This window comes from Panulirus ornatus, chromosome 18, assembly GCF_036320965.1.
Source record: "Panulirus ornatus isolate Po-2019 chromosome 18, ASM3632096v1, whole genome shotgun sequence".
Lineage (NCBI taxonomy): Eukaryota > Metazoa > Arthropoda > Malacostraca > Decapoda > Palinuridae > Panulirus > Panulirus ornatus.
The window spans coordinates 1,102,659-1,120,528 of record NC_092241.1 but is presented as its reverse complement, the minus strand read 5'-3'; the positions used below and the strand labels follow the sequence as shown (position 1 = coordinate 1,120,528).

Genomic DNA, 17,870 nt, shown 5'->3' with positions numbered 1-17,870 from the left:
AGATGGCAGCCGTTGAGACGAAGCTGGAAGATACTTCCACCTTCCAACCTGCGAGGAAAACTTGTCGCCGTATTACTGAACAGCCTACTGGCAACGAATTCTCCACTCACAATAGGTTTAGCGCTCCAGATGATGAAGTACAGCATGATCATCCTGCTCAAGGATTCTATAGTCAGACATCATTTTTGTCATTCAGGTGGGGACGAACAATGCAGTTAATGGGTGATCGGAGGAAGTATAAGCGAATTATAGGGAACTTATCAGCAAGTTTAAAGAAAGTCGTAAGCTTATAACATCGGGATTGCTGCCAAGGTATGACGTCGATTCCTGTACCTCAGTAGAATGCTGGGGATAAACAGAAGAATCTAAGCTCTGTAGGGAGGAGGATAGTGTGTTTAGTATAGACCTGTGGGACCATTTTAGTCATGAGAGATCTCTGTACGATAGGGATGGTCTTCACTTAAATAGGGATAGCCCGCCTTAGCAGAGTATTAGATGAGAACATTAGGCGTTTTTCCAGTAAAACTACTTATGAGAGCAAATCACGGTCGAGCTATCGAAGGACTAGGAGAATGGGTGAGGGTGAGGGGGTAGCTGTTGGAGGTGGGTCAATGCAAGGGCACCAGTGTAATAGGGATCTGAGCAAAATAGCATCCAGTTTGACCACTATAAGGAAAGAGGATGGATGGGACCTAGGCAGTAGGGATCCTCCGGGATTAGCGGGAACCTCACAGGCAGAGGAACCAGCAAAGAAAGGTCAAGTAGGGACAATTGTGGACACCTCAGGCAGTACAAGTAGCATGTTAGCTACAGGCTGGTAGAGTCCAGTGCGGGGAGAGTCAGAGTAAGGCCGCGAACCCAAAACAGATTGAGAAGTCTCTCTCCTTCTGCACACGCAGACATTAACATTGATAATACAAACACGCATACCAACAGAAAAAAAGGGAAAATTTAGTCCAAAAATCATCTCCAAGGAAAATAAGTTTATCATTATTATTGTTATTATTTTGCTTTGTCGCTGTCTCCAGCGTTAGCAAGGTAGCACAAGAACCAATCACTTTTCTCTCTTCCGACACGTACACATGCCTTACATTCTCGATAAGAACTTTTCACTGCTTCTAACAATTTGCCTCCCACACCATATATTCTTAATACCTTACACAAGTGATTGGTTCTCAGTGAATGTAGGTTTGCGGCAGGGGTGTGTGATGTCTCCATGGTAGTTTAATTTGTTTATGGATGGGGTTGTTAGGGAGGTGAATGCAAGAGTTTTGAAAAGGGGCAAGTATGCAGTCTGTTGTGGATGAGAGAGCTTGGGAAGTGAGTCAGTTGTTGTTCGCTGATGATACAGCGCTGGTGGCTGATTCATGTGAGAAACTGCAGAAGCTGGTGACAGTTTGGTAAAGTGTGTGAAAGAAGAAAGTTGAGAGTAAATGTGAATATGAGCAAGGTTATTAGGTACAGTAGGGTTGAGGGTCATGTCAATTGGGAGGTAAGTTTGAATGGAGAAAAACTGGAGGAAGTAAAGTGTTTTAGATATCTGGGAGTGGATCTGGCAGCGGATGGAACCATGGAAGTGGAAGTGAATCATAGGGTGGGGGAAGGGGCGAAAATTCTGGGAGCCTTGAAGAATGTTTGGAAGTCGAGAACATTATCTCGGAAACCAAAAATGGGTATGTTTGAAGGAATAGTGGTTCCAACAATGTTGTATGGTTGCGAGGCGTGGGCTATGGATAGAGTTGTGCGCAGGAGGGTGGATGTGCTGGAAAAGAGATGTTTGAGGACAATAAGTGGTGTGAGGTGGTTTGATCGAGTAAGTAATAATAGGGTAAGAGAGATGTGTGGAAATAAAAAGAGTGTGGTTGAGAGAGCAGAAGAGGGTGTTTTGAAATGGTTTGGTCACATGGAGAGAATGAGTGAGGAAAGATTGACCAAGAGGATATATGTGTCAGAGGTGGAGGGAACGAGGAGAAGTGGGAGACCAAATTGGAAGTGGAAAGATGGAGTGAAAAAGATTTTAAGTGATCGGGGCCTGAACATGCAGGAGGGTGAAAGGCGTGCAAGGAATAGAGTGAATTGGAACGATGTGATGTAGTATACCGGGGTCGACGTGCTGTCAATGGATTGAACCAGGGCATGTGAAGCATCAGGGGTAAACCATGGAAAGTTCTGTGGAGCCTGGATATGGAAAGGGAGCTGTGGTTTCGGTGCATTATTACATGACAGCTAGAGACTGAGTGTGTACGAATGTGGCCTTTGTTGTCTTTTCCTAGCGCTACCTTGCACACATGAGGGGGGAGGGAGTTGTTATTCCACATGTGGTGGGGTGGCCATGGGAATAAATAAAAGCAAACTATGAATTATGTACATGTGTATATATGTATATGTCTGTGTGTATATATGTGTGTACATTGAGATGTATAGGTATGTATATTTGCGTGTGTGGACATGTTTGTATATGCATGTGTATGTGGGTGGGTTGGGCCATTCTTTCGTCTGTTTCCTTGCGCTACCTCGCTAACGCGGGAGACAGCGACAAAGCAAAATAAATAAATAAAAATAAATAACCTTACACAAATGCCCAGAACATCATTACAAAATGCAATGAACTTACAAACTATGCAATACAGTTACTGAAAAGATAAAAAATTATTGCATCTCAGAAATGTGGGTAAACTCTGAGAATAAACACTTAATCGCCGAGTTAGTAATACCTGGATACAAACTATTCACGGAAGATCGCTTGTACAGGGTAAGTGGTGGAGTTTTGATCTAACTTGATAACAATCTAAGTGCTATTAAAATAAAGTAGAAACACACACTTACGACTTTATATTAACATTACTGACAAGTTCAAAAGTGAACAATCTCTCGAGTTACTTACAGACCTCCTAGCAAAAGACAAGATATTATACTTTATACAATGAAATCAAAACTGTATTAAACAGTAAAGAGGTTATAATAGTACGAGACTTCAACAATCCAAACATAAACTTGAACATGTTAACAGGTGACCAATAGAGAACGAGACTAACAGAACTGATAGGAGACTTTTTAAAATAAAGAAAAAAATAAAAAATGTAAAAAGAACTTAAGAGGTAAAAACATTTTTGATCTTGTCTTCACCAGTGACACAAAACTTAATCAACTCTTGTGAAGTAGGAGAGTGTTTGTCAAACAGCAATCACAGTTTGATTACATTAAAGTTAAATTCAGATTATGAAATTAATGACAACAAATTCTTGATTCCAGATTACTGGCGAGCAAATTTTGAAAACCTTATACAAGAAATTTGCAGTGATAAACCAACAACTTCTTGACGTTCACACAGTTGAGGAAATGTTGAATTCTAAAAACATGCTACTTGAGTGAAAACAAACATATTTCATGAATTACGAAGAGAACTTGCAATATTTCAGAACCATCATGGATGAATAGGAGAATAGAATTAATCTGCCAGAAGAAGAAAACATAAGAAATTCAAATCAATGGCAACCAATGAAAATTGCCAGGAATTACTCAAAATCCAAAGAGAATGCAGGAAGGTCATTAGACAGAGTAAGAGTGAGGGAGAAAAAAAAATTTCCTTGAAAGTTAAGAATAATCCTAAGAAATTTTTCAAATATACAAGACAAAGAAAGAAAGCAAAAGAAGGAATTGGACCATTACAAAATGAGCATGACTCATTAACAAGAAAATGGCTACTATACTAAATCATTCTTTTTACTCATTATTCTCAATTGAAGAAACTTCTCGAATACCATGACCAATGAAAATGTTTAAAGGATCCGATGAAGAAGAGTTGAAGGTTAGAGAAATAGAGCTCTGGAGTACTTTAATACCTGGACCAATTAACAAATCCATTAGCCCGGACAAGTTAGCTCTAAATTCTTAAAGGAGGTCAGGAGACAGCTGATATACCCCATTCAACAGATCTCCATTGGATGGTCAGGTGCCAAATGACTGGAAACTAGCAAATGTTTTATTATATATCAAAAAGGAGACAAAAGGTGTGCCTTTAACTACTACCCAATTAGCTGTACATTAGCATTAGGTGAAACGATGGGAAAAATAATACGAGATAGGATTGTCAAGTTTCTAATCGAAAACTAACTAAAGCAAATGAAGAAATGGATCTTGGAGTTGTCATTAGCAACAATCTGAAGTACACTAAAGTGTCAAGCAACAAGTGAAAAAGGCAACCAAATGTTAGGTTTCATAGCCAGGATCATAGATTACAGTACACCAAAAACAGTTCATACTTATTAATTCTCTAGTAAGACCACGCCATGAATATGCAGACACATTTTTGGTCCCCAAACTATAAAAAGGACAAGGAAAAATTACAGCATGTACAAGGCTGCGCAACGAAATTTGTCCCATCACTCAGAAATCTGGCATACAAAGAGGCTAAAACAATCGAATCTCTTCTCCCTAAAAAAAAAATCAGCAACTTAGTTCAAGTGTTCAAAATTCTGAAGTTCAATAACATAAACCACTAACATGTTTTCAAAATACAAGAAAATACGGTTACTGTGACAAATAGAGTATAATTCAAAGCTAAAGATGTAGTACTGACATGGGAAAAAGCCTCTTTTCCTGCAGGTGTGTTGAGCACTGGAATAAGGTACCATCAGACGTAGTGATTCATTTTTTTTTCATTTTTTTTCAAACTATTCGCCATTTCCCGCGTTAGCGAGGTAGCGTTAAGAACAGAGGACTGGGCCTTTGAGGGAATATCCTCACCTGGAACCCTTCTCTGTTCCTGCTTTTGGAAAATTAGAAAAAAAAAATGATGGGAGGATTTCCAGCCCCCCGCTCCCTGTTTGATATATTTGTGGTGAAGATACATTAGATAAATAATACTGTAAGGAGGTAATTGCATGCATCAGCAGTATAAGCTACTACCACTAGAAGTCTGTCAGTCACACTGTCATAATTTAATGGTAGTGATTCATAGTTCAGTTTCAGTTTATTCTTCTTGAAATTCTGGATAATAGGCATGCAAAATAATTTGGTTGCGAGGAATGATAACTGAAGTTTGCTGGCAAAGTGAGTTGAACATAACATATAGTATGTCATTTTTTTGCTAATTGAAAAGTTTTAATGAAAAGGTTCAAAAGAGCTACCCTCTAAACACTGTCAGCATTTGATATGTAGTGGTACATTTCCTACTGACAGTTTCACAAGCTGTTATCAATACTGCAGATCTAAAAATTACTGTACTTTTGTCAATATTCTATGGTCATACATTAGCTTAGTGTGTAAGCAATAATATGAGAACTATTTGACTTCTTGGACATTACTGCAAGTTAGGATTTAAATGGGATTAGCTATTTCACCATGTTAATGGTGGTAGACCCACTGTCAAATTGAGATGAGTACACCCTGCAAGCAGCACATTTGTTAGTGGAGGAGAACTTTTTAATGCACGGGACCAAAGTTTTGCTGTCTGCTCAGATCATGCTTAAACCTGGGGATGGTCTCGCTGGGGTATGTTAACAGGGAATCCAAGTTGCTTCTTAATGTAACTTGGATTGTAGTGTAGTGATTCATAACACTATTAATACCTTCAAAAGCTGTTGAGACAAATATCTTATAAATTCAGGTATACCATGAGAAAAATGCCTTAAATAAACTGTATACAAGACAGCAGTAACAGGGAGTAGAAAGCTAATGTACAGCAGCAGGGAGTCGGTGATAGCTTAAAAAAATGCTGAGCAGAATTAAATGCTGAGCGGAATTAAATTTTCTTGTCAAGTCAAACTTCTCTTTTTTCAGACAACCCAGTCATGGGCCTATCAGGTCTCTGTTGTCTGTCTTTCTCACGTAAACTTCTCATGTAAACTTACGCCTCTGTAGTTTGAACACTTATCTTTGTCCCCCTTTGCCTTTATACATTGGCACTAAACATACATTCCACCAATCCTCAGGCAGTTCACCATGATCCCTACATACAGTGAATGTTCTTACCAACCAACCATCCAACAACCAAATTCAACTGCAATACCATCTTCTCCCACAACTTTCCCACACTGCATCTTCCACAAAGTTTTAACCACCTTTTCTCTCTTCACCTTTTCTTTATAACTCTCTCACTTCGCATACCACCCTGACCAAAACAATCTACATCTGCCACTTTGTCATCAAATACATTCAACAAACCTTCCAAATACTAACTCCATCTCCCTCATTTCATCACTACCTGTTATCACTTACCCCCTTGACCGCTGTTCCCATTTATTCTCATCTTTCATACATTACTTACCTCCTTCCAAAACATCTTTTTATTTTTGCTAGTTTAATGATATTCTCTCTCACCCCAACTCTCATTTATCCTCTTTTTCAACCCCCGCAACTATGATTAAAGGTTTTCTTCTCTAATATCTATTGTCTTGTAAGAGTATCACATCTTCAAGTACATAATGTGAGGACACATACCTTATCCATGATGCAGACCTTGATATCTCCACACACACTCATCAATGCACGGAAGTAAATAAATAGCCTATATTGTCTGGTAACAATGTGTGGTATGCACTAAAGCATAAATGGTTATTCAGTATATTTCATCTTGAGGCTGAGGTGGAAGGTTCAAGAATCTTAAACATCTACACCTCAGCAATAATGGAAAAAAAAATTCTAGTGACTTGGTTCAGGAATTGGGTTAAATACGTGGTTCCTCATAACAAGGAAAATTGTACTATCAACTGACACATGAAATATAACTGTGCAACAATTTGGAATACAATAATTACAGTAACAGTTAAGCAAAATAATTAGATAATGTTAAATCATGTACATTTATAATTCCCTCCAGCAAAATCATGAACAAATTAGCCACTCTTGTAGACTCCTTCCAACTCAATCTTCTTCTACTCAACATTCAAGGTCATTACATGGAAATCATAACTTCTAAGCGTAGAATAAAACTGGCATTTATTTTCATATTCAAAAGGAAAAATTAAAAAAAAAATATTTTATACATTTTATTATAAAGTACAGAAAGGCATAATAATAAACAAATCAGAATCCACCTGATTTACTGATTGTAACAATACCCAATAATGCAAACAATAGTTCAATCCCCTCAAATGCAAGCCCAATAGATGCAAGTATAACTTCGAGGCGAAGAACATATGTTTGCCAGAGAAGAAGATATAACATGGCAAGTACTGATGGAGCTGTAAATATTACTGAAAGGACTAAGGATAAGATTTTTTCTGTAAGGTTGCCTTTCTTTCCCATAAAAATTCTGACAGCCTCAACACCACCTAGGAAAAAAAGAAGGAACACCTCAGCCACAATGTTCCCATTAGGATAAGGAAGCACAGATGTCTTGAATATAAGTAGCAGCACCTCCACAACCAGGAAAGCCCCTACATACCAGCCATTAAGATACAGAAGAATTTGGTATGGCAAACTTGACTGACTTTCTGTTGGCAACATTATAGTATCTGCAAAGAAAATCCAAACAATTCCTTGTTATTTCTTTTCTGCACTTTCTTATTTGAAATATACATAGTTTACTCAGACCCAGGAGGAGGGTCAGGTGCGTAGACCCACTTAGTTTACTCACATCCTTGGGCTAAGTCAAGTGGGTTAAAGGGGAACATAAGTAATGTTCCAGTTTTGGGACACACTGCATCTAACAACGGACTATAACGGATTTTGATTTGCAATAGTAGTTTACTGTTTATAGAATAATACAAGCCTGGCAAAAAGTGATTTAGATCATTATCTTCTTTCTGCAGTAATAAATACATTAAACAGTAGGGAAGGCTATGAAGATTAAGGAAAATGTGGGGCTAATCAATCAAGTGCAGCAGGTCCTTGTAGAATGACAGCTCACATAGCAACATTTCAAGGAAGTGACAACCCAGAATTAGAATAAAAATTCATAGAATGGCTAGGTTTTTGAAAGAGTGACAGACTTCAAGATTTATATCTTTTTTAATATACTTTTTGAATGATAATCAAATATTTAAGTATACTGTAAGATTTTTCAGTTATAATGACTTTTATAAGGATATCAAAGCAAATGAATTCTACTCTTATTGTATTCCAGCCACTAATGGTCACCTTATAAGGAAAACCAGGTTTTCATATTCCTGAAATGCTAAAAAAAGAGATTTACCTAATTTGAAAATGTTAAATTAGGTATTATAATAGCCAAATACATCAACAAACATACGCCACATACTAAAACATCCAATTACATTGTAAGGTTTGACCATCCATTTGTTCCATTCCCATCATACTCCATCATCACCTACCTTCGTCCATTATCACCAGCATTCTCATTACAGATCATTAAATACTACATGATTTACAAGTTAAACAACAAAACCATCAGAAAAAGATAGTCATGACAGATTGTGGTACATTGTTCAGTAGCAAAGAATTTCTTTATTTAGTCCAATAAAGAATTAGTTTGGGAAAATCTATAGTTTGGAATATAAACCCTTTATAAAATGGGGTTCATTTACTCATGCAATGACGTTTTACTACAAAGACATTGCTAGGAATGTAACCCATTGTTCTGTGAGGTATTTCTGTAGGTGAAATACATACAAATCATTCAAAGTTATGAAGACCTTAGCCAGCTTCCCACAGCATCCAATATATACCTCATTTTCCAAGTTAATCGAAAAATGTGACAGTTATGGTATCATGTTTGGATCAAGGTCCTGGGAGGCTGTGTTAGCTTGTTAACAGTGAAACATAAACCACTGAATTTTCAGACACATACTCATAACATTTAACATTTTGGCAGGTACATCCCGACTATAAAGACTTGGGAAATCTTCAGTGCTAAGGTAAGGTGGGTGAGGCTTCATAGGTTCTGTTGATTTGTTAGTGTCTCACCTACTTTTACAGAGACTGACCCCACATTATCCATGTTTTTCACAGCCCTCTCTACTATCAACTTTTTTTTAAGCAGACTCTACGTGACATCACCTTAGTGATGTTTCACCCCCATCAATTAAGGAACAGCTTCACTCACTCAAGAAGTTCCACTTTTGTCACTAAAGTCATGAAAATGCAATGTTCAGTTATGTCTCGAGTTAACTTAAGTGATGAGTGATCCCCTTACTAGTAAGAAACCAAGAAAAAGCATCTCACTAGAAGTAATATCAAATGTTTTAAACCAGTCAGAAATAAGTGAAGAAGTAGGCACTGGGAGAGAACTTGAATTAATTCCCTTAACTGAAAAGCAATTTGTGGTCATTTAAAATAAATTTCAGAGGTTTTTCAGCTTGTTGAAGATGCAATGGCTCCATTCACATAACTCCATTCACACAACCACGCACAAAATACACTTCCACTATATCTAATTCCGAATATTCATCTGAAATACCTGTAACTGAAGTTAATTCCCTTACTTTACCTATCCATCTCAACATGAAACTAGTTCATAACACACCATCCTGATCTCTCTGTCATCTGATATTCATACTGTTTGATCATACCATCATATATGACTTTCAACTAAAAACCTTTTCAATGATTTCTTCATGAACAATATCCTTCTTACATTGGTGTTCTCTGACCTAACATTTTAATTCTTTCTTTACTATTTAGGTTAGTCATCTTTAATGCTCTTATTCTTCACCCAACCTAACCATCCTAACATATCTAATGACCATAAATTTTTTTACATAAATGTCTGATAAGACATAAGCTTAAACTTAGGTTAGGTTGCATTTGTTTAGGTTTGAATTGCAGTGTGATAATTTTGTCCTCTGTGATTCCCATCACCATAGCATATATTTAAATAAATGTGGCATGTCAAAGAAAGTGCTTCTCAAATAATATTACTTTCTGATGAAATGAAAGTTCTTTTATAACCATATAATACAGTAACAATACAGAATCCTAAATCAAGATTTCAAGTGGAGAGTAAGCCAAAGTAGTTAAAATACAAGAAAACTTTGGACAGAGAGACGGTCTTTTACCATTACTACATCACAGTGGACATTTGCCTACATATACTATACTGGTCTTTTACTAATATCCTTTGGTGCATGATCCAGCTTATGCAGTAGTTATGCTGTTTGGGAAATTCTGTAAGCTTTTCATTCAACATCTAATTCTATTTAAACCTACACCAAGTCCAAAGAGAGAGATGCAGTGGAAGGACATGATGTTAGAGTAGTTTGTTAGCACTATCTGCTCCTATAGCATATATATATATATATATATATATATATATATATATATATATATATATATATATATATATATCTTTCTTTCTTTCGTACTATTCGCCATTTCCCGCAATAGCGAGGTAGCGTTAAGAACAGAGGACTGGGCCTTTGAGAGAATATCCTCACCTGGCCCCCTTCTCTGTTCCTTCTTTTGGAAAATTGAAAAAAACGAGAGGGGAGGATTTCCAGCAACCCGCTCCCTCCCCTTTTAGTCGCCTTCTACGACACGCAGGGAATACGTGGGAAGCATTCTTTCTCCCCTATCCCCAGGGATATATATATATATATATATATATATATATATATATATTTTTTTTTTTTTTTTTTTTTTTATCGCTGTCTCCCGCGTTTGCGAGGTAGCGCAAGGAAACAGACGAAAGAAATGGCCCAAACCCACCCCATACACATGTATATACATACGTCCACACACGCAAATATACATACCTACACAGCTTTCCATGGTTTACCCCAGACGCTTCACATGCCTTAATTCAATCCACTGACAGCACGTCAACCCCGGTATACCACATTGCTCCAATTCACTCTATTCCTTGCCCTCCTTTCACCCTCCTGCATGTTCAGGCCCCGATCACACAAAAGCTTTTTCACTCCATCTTTCCACCTCCAATTTGGTCTCCCTCTTCTCCTCGTTCCCTCCACCTCCGACACATATATCCTCTTGGTCAATCTTTCCTCACTCATCCTCTCCATGTGCCCAAACCACTTCAAAACACCCTCTTCTGCTCTCTCAACCACGCTCTTTTTATTTCCACACATCTCTCTTACCCTTACGTTACTCACTCGATCAAACCACCTCACACCACACATTGTCCTCAAACATCTCATTTCCAGCACATCCATCCTCCTGCGCACAACTCTATCCATAGCCCACGCCTCGCAACCATACAACATTGTTGGAACCACTATTCCTACAAACATACCCATTATCTCGGATATATATACTTCCCACGTATTCCCTGCATGTCGTAGAAGGCGACTAAAAGGGAAGGGAGCAGGGGGCTGGAAATCCTCCCCTCTCGTTTTTTTTTTTTTTTTTTTTTTTTTTTTTTTTTTCAAAAGAAGGAACAGAGAAGGGGGCCAGGTGAGGATATTCCCTCAAAGGCCCAGTCCTCTGTTCTTAACGCTACCTCGCTATCGCGGGAAATGGCGAATAGTATGAAAAAAAAAAAAAAATATATATATATTCAACACATTCAACAAACCTTCAAAATACTCACTCCATCTCCTTCTCACATCACCACTACTTGTTATCACCTCCCCATTTGTACCCTTCACTGAAGTTCCCATTTGCTCCCTTGTCTTACACACTTTATTTACCTCCTTCCAGAACATCTTTTTATTCTCCCTAAAATTTAATGATGCTCTCTCACCCCAACTCTCATTTGCCCTTTTTTTCACCTCTTGCACCTTTCTCTTGACCTCCTGTCTCTTTCTTTTATACGTCTCCCACTCAATTTCATTTTTTCCCTGCAAAAATCGTCCAAATGCCTCTCTCTTCTCTTTCACTAATACTCTTACTTCTTCATCCCACCACTCACTACCCTTTCTAATCAACCCACCTCCCACTCTTCTCATGCCACAAGCATCTTTTGCACAATCCATCACTGATTCCCTAAATACATCCCATTCCTCCCCCACTCCCCTTACTTCCATTGTTCTCACCTTTTTCCATTCTGTACTCAGTCTCTCCTGGTACTTCCTCACACAAGTCTCCTTCCCAAGCTCACTTACTCTCACCACCCTCTTCACCCCAACATTCACTCTTCTTTTCTGAAAACCCATACAAATCGTCACCTTAGCCTCCACAAGATAATGATCAGACATCCCTCCAGTTGCACCTCTCAGCACATTAACATCCAAAAGTCTCTCTTTCGCGCGCCTGTCAATTAACACGTAATCCAATAACGCTCTCTGGCCATCTCTCCTACTTACATACGTATACTTATGTATATCTCGCTTTTTAAACCAGGTATTCCCAATCATCAGTCCTTTTATATATATATATATATATATATATATATATATATATATATATATATATATATATATCCCTGGGGATAGGGGAGAAAGAATACTTCCCATGTGTTCCCTGCGTGTCGTAGAAGGCGACTAAAAGGGGAGGGAGCGGGGGGCTGGAAATCCTCCCCTCTTTTTTTTTTCAATTTCCAAAAGAAGGAACAGTGAAGGGGGCCAGGTGAGGATATTCCCTCAGAGGCCCAGTCCTCTGTTCTTAACACTACCTCGCTAACGTGGGAAATGGTGAATAGTATAAAAAAAAAAAAAAAAAAAAAAAAAAAAAAAAAAATATATATATATATAGATATATATATATATATATATATTATTTTTTTTTTTTATTATACTTTGTCGCTGTCTCACGCGTTTGCGAGGTAGCGCAAGGAAACAGACGAAAGAAATAGCCCAACACCCCCCCCATACACATGTATGTACATACGTCCACACAAGCAAATATACATACCTACACAGCTTTCCATGGTTTACCCCAGACGCTTCACATGCCTTGATTCAATCCACTGACAGCACGTCAACCCCGATATACCACATCGCTCCAATTCACTCTATTCCTTGCCCTCCTTTCACCCTCCTGCATGTTCAGGCCCCGATCACACAAAATCTTTTTCACTCCATCTTTTCACCTTCAATTTGGTCTCCCTCTTCTCCTCGTTCCCTCCACCTCCGACACATATATCCTCTTGGTCAATCTTTCCTCACTCATCCTCTCCATGTGCCCAAACCACTTCAAAACACCCTCTTCTGTTCTCTCAACCACGCTCTTTTTATTTCCACACATCTCTCTTACCCTTACGTTACTCACTCGATCAAACCACCTCACACCACACATTGTCCTCAAACATCTCATTTCCAGCACATCCATCCTCCTGCGCACAACTCTATCCATAGCCCACGCCTCGCAACCATACAACATTGTTGGAACCACTATTCCTTCAAACATACACATTTTTGCTTTCCGAGATAATGTTCTCGACTTCCACACATTCTTCAAGGCCCCCAGAATTTTCGCCCACTCCCCCACCCTATGATCCACTTCCGCTTCCATGGTTCCATCCGCTGCCAGATCCACTCCCAGATATCTAAAACACTTCACTTCCTCCAGTTTTTCTCCATTCAAACTCACCTCCCAATTGACTTGACCCTCAACCCTACTGTACCTAATAACCTTGCTCTTATTCACATTTACTCTTAACTTTCTTCTTCCACACTTTACCAAACTCAGTCACCAGCTTCTGCAGTTTCTCACATGAATCAGCCACCAGCGCTGTATCATCAGCGAACAACAACTGACTCACTTCCCAAGCTCTCTCATCCCCAACAGACTTCATACTTGCCCATCTTTCCAAAACTCTTGCATTTACCTCCCTAACAACCCCATCCATAAACAAATTAAACAACCATGGAGACATCACACACCCCTGCCACAAACCTACATTCACTGAGAACCAATCACTTTCCTCTCCTCCTACACGTACACATGCCTTACATCCTCGATAAAAACTTTTCACTGCTTCTAACAACTTTCCTCCCACACCATATATTCTTAATACCTTCCACAAAGCATCTCTATCAACTATATATATATATATATATATATATATATATATATATATATATATATATATATATATATATATATAAATATATATATACATATATATATATATATATATATATATATATATATATATATATATATATATATATATATGTATGTAGCATTTATGGATCTGGAGAAGGCATATGATAGAGGAAGAGAGGAAAGTGATTGGTGCTCAGTGAATGTAGGTTTGCGGCAGGGGTGTGTGATGTCTCCATGGTTGTTTAATTTGTTTATGGATGGGGTTGTTAGGGAGGTAAATGCAAGAGTTTTGGAAAGAGGGGCAAGTATGAAGTCTGTTGGGGATGAGAGAGCTTGGGAAGTGAGTCAGTTGTTGTTCGCTGATGATACAGCGCTGGTGGCTGATTCATGTGAGAAACTGCAGAAGCTGGTGACTGAGTTTGGTAAAGTGTGTGGAAGAAGAAAGTTAAGAGTAAATGTGAATAAGAGCAAGGTTATTAGGTGCAGTAGGGTTGAGGGTCAAGTCAATTGGGAGGTGAGTTTGAATGGAGAAAAACTGGAGGAAGTGAAGTGTTTTAGATATCTGGGAGTGGATCTGGCAGCGGATGGAACCATGGAAGCGGAAGTGGATCATAGGGTGGGGGAGGGGGCGAAAATTCTGGTGGCCTTGAAGAATGTGTGGAAGTCGAGAACATTATCTCGGAAAGCAAAAATGGGTATGTTTGAAGGAATAGTGGTTCCAACAATGTTGTATGGTTGCGAGGCGTGGGCTATGGATAGAGTTGTGCGCAGGAGGATGGATGTGCTGGAAATGAGATGTTTGAGGACAATGTGTGGTGTGAGGTGGTTTGATCAAGTGAGTAACGTAAGGGTAAGAGAGATGTGTGGAAATAAAAAGAGCGTGGTTGAGAGAACAGAAGAGGGTGTTTTGAAGTGGTTTGGGCACATGGAGAGAATGAGTGAGGAAAGATTGACCAAGAGGATATATGTGTCGGAGGTGGAGGGATCGAGGAGAAGAGGGAGACCAAATTAGAGGTGGAAAGATGGAGTGAAAAAGATTTTGTGTGATCGGGGCCTGAACATGCAGGAGGGTGAAAGGAGGGCAAGAAATAGAGTGAATTGGAGCGATGTGGTATACCGGGGTTGACGTGCTGTCAGTGGATTGAATCAAGGCATGTGAAGCGTCTAGGGTAAACCATGGAAAGCTGTGTAGGTATGTATATTTGCATGTGTGGACGTATGTATATACATGTGTATGGGGGGGGGTTGGGCCATTTCTTTCGTCTGTTTCCTTGCGCTACCTCGCAAACGCGGGAGACAGCGACAAAGTATAATAAATAGAATAAAATAAAGAGCAGTGTGGTTTCAGAAGTGGTAGAGGATGTGTGGATCAGGTGTTTGCTTTGAAGAATGTATGTGAGAAATACTTAGAAATACTTTTTTTTATTATACTTTGTCGCTGTCTCCCGCGTTTGCGAGGTATCGCAAGGAAACAGACAAAAGAAATGGCCCAACCCACCCCCATACACATGTATATACATACGTCCACACACGCAAATATACATACCTACACAGCTTTCCATGGTTTACCCCAGAAGCTTCACATGCCCTGATTCAATCCACTGACAGCACGTCAACCCCGGTATACCACATCGATCCAATTCACTCTATTCCTTGCCCTCCTTTCACCCTCCTGCATGTTCAGGCCCCGATCACACAAAATCTTTTTCACTCCATCTTTCCACCTCCAATTTGGTCTCCCACTTCTCCTCGTTCCCTCCACCTCCGACACATATATCCTCTTGGTCAATCTTTCCTCACTCATTCTCTCCATGTGCCCAAACCATTTCAAAACACCCTCTTCTGCTCTCTCAACCACACTCTTTTTATTTCCACACATCTCTCTTACCCTTACGTTACTTACTCAATCAAACCACCTCGCACCACACATTGTCCTCAAACAACTCATTTCCAGCACATCCATCCTCCTGCGCACAACTCTATCCATAGGCCACGCCTCGCAACCATACAACATTGTTGGAACCACTATTCCTTCAATCATGCCCATTTTTGCTTTCCGAGATAATGTTCTCGACTTCCACACATTCTTCAAGGCCCCCAGAATTTTCGCCCCCTCCCCCACCCTATGATCCACTTCCGCTTCCATGGTTCCATCCGCTGCCAGATCCACTCCCAGATATCTAAAACACTTCACTTCCTCAAGTTTTTCTCCATTCAAACTCACCTCCCAATTGACTTGACCCTCAACCCTACTGTACCTAATAACCTTGCTCTTATTCACATTTACTCTTAACTTTCTTCTTCCACACACTTTACCAAACTCAGTCACCAGCTTCTGCAGTTTCTCACATGAATCAGCCACCAGCGCTGTATCATCAGCGAACAACAACTGACTCACTTCCCAAGCTCTCTCATCCCCAACAGACTTCATACTTGCCCCTCTTTCCAAAACTCTTGCATTTACCTCCCTAACAACCCCATCCATAAACAAATTAAACAACCATGGAGACATCACACACCCCTGCCGCAAACCTACATTCACTGAGAACCAATCACTTTCCTCTCTTCCTACACGTACACATGCCTTACATCCTCGATAAAAACTTTTCACTGCTTCTAACAACTTTCCTCCCACACCATATATTCTTAATACCTTCCACAGAGCATCTCTATCAACTCTATCATATGCCTTCTCCAGATCCATAAATGCTACATACAAATCCATTTGCTTTTCTAAGTATTTCTCACATACATTCTTCAAAGCAAACACCTGATCCACACATCCTCTACCACTTCTGAAACCACACTGCTCTTCCCCAATCTGATGCTCTGTACATGCCTTCACCCTCTCAGTCAATACCCTCCCATATAATTTACCAGGAATACTCAACAAACTTATACCTCTGTAATTTGAGCACTCACTCTTATCCCCTTTGCCTTTGTACAATGGCACTATGCACGCATTCCGCCAATCCTCACGCACCTCACCATGAGTCATACATACATTAAATAACCTTACCAACCAGTCAACAATACAGTCACCCCCTTTTTTAATAGATTCCCCTGCAATAACATCCAAACCTGCTGCCTTGCCGGCTTTCATCTTCCGCAAAGCTTTTACTACCTCTTCTCTGTTTACCAAATCATTTTCCCTAACCCTCTAACTTTCACACCACCTTGACCAATACACCCTACATCTGCCACTCTATCATCAAAAACATTCAACAAACCTTCAAAATACTCACTCCATCTCCTTCTCACATCACCACTACTTATCACCTACCCATTAGCGCCCTTCACTGAAGTTCCCATTTGCTCCCTTGTCTTACGCACTTTATTTACCTCCTCCCAGAATATGTTTTTATTCTCCCTAAAATTTAATGATACTCTCTCACCCCAACTCTCATTTGCCCTCTTTTTCACCTCTTGCACCTTTCTCTTGACCTCCTGTCACTTTCTTTTATACATCTCCCACTCAATTGCATTTTTCCCTGCAATAATTGTCCAAATGCCTCTCTCTTCTCTTTCACTAATAATCTTACTTCTTCATCTCACCACTCACTACCCTTTCTAATCAACCCACCTCCCACTCTTCTCATGCCACAAGCATCTTTTGCGCAATCCATCACTGATTCCCTAAATACATCCCATTCCATCCCCACTCCCCTTACTTCCATTGTTCTCACCTTTTTCCATTCTGTACTCAGTCACTCCTGGTACTTCCTCACACAAGTCTCCTTCCCAAGCTCACTTACTCTCACCACCCTCTTCACCTCAACATTCACTCTTCTTTTCTGAAAACCCATACAAATCTTCACCTTAGCCTCCACAAGATAATGATCAGACATCCCTCCAGTTGCACCTCTCAGCACATTAACATCCAAAAGTCTCTCTTTCGCGCGCCTGTCAATTAACACGTAATCCAATAACGCTCTCTGGCCATCTCTCCTACTTACATACGTATACTTATGTATATCTCGCTTTTTAAACCAGGTATTCCCAATCACCAGTCCTTTTTCACC

The 17,870-nt window shown here is 39.5% G+C and overlaps 1 long non-coding RNA gene across 1 annotated transcript in view; it reads right to left on the bottom strand.

The window, feature by feature from the left end:
* Positions 1-6,976: 6,976 nt before the first annotated feature.
* The window catches only part of LOC139754952 (uncharacterized), a 29,850-nt gene continuing 18,956 nt past the window's right edge, over positions 6,977-17,870 (bottom strand). The window contains exon 2 of the long non-coding RNA XR_011713987.1: positions 6,977-7,457. This is a non-coding gene — a long non-coding RNA (uncharacterized lncRNA). The remainder of the gene's footprint in view (positions 7,458-17,870) is intronic.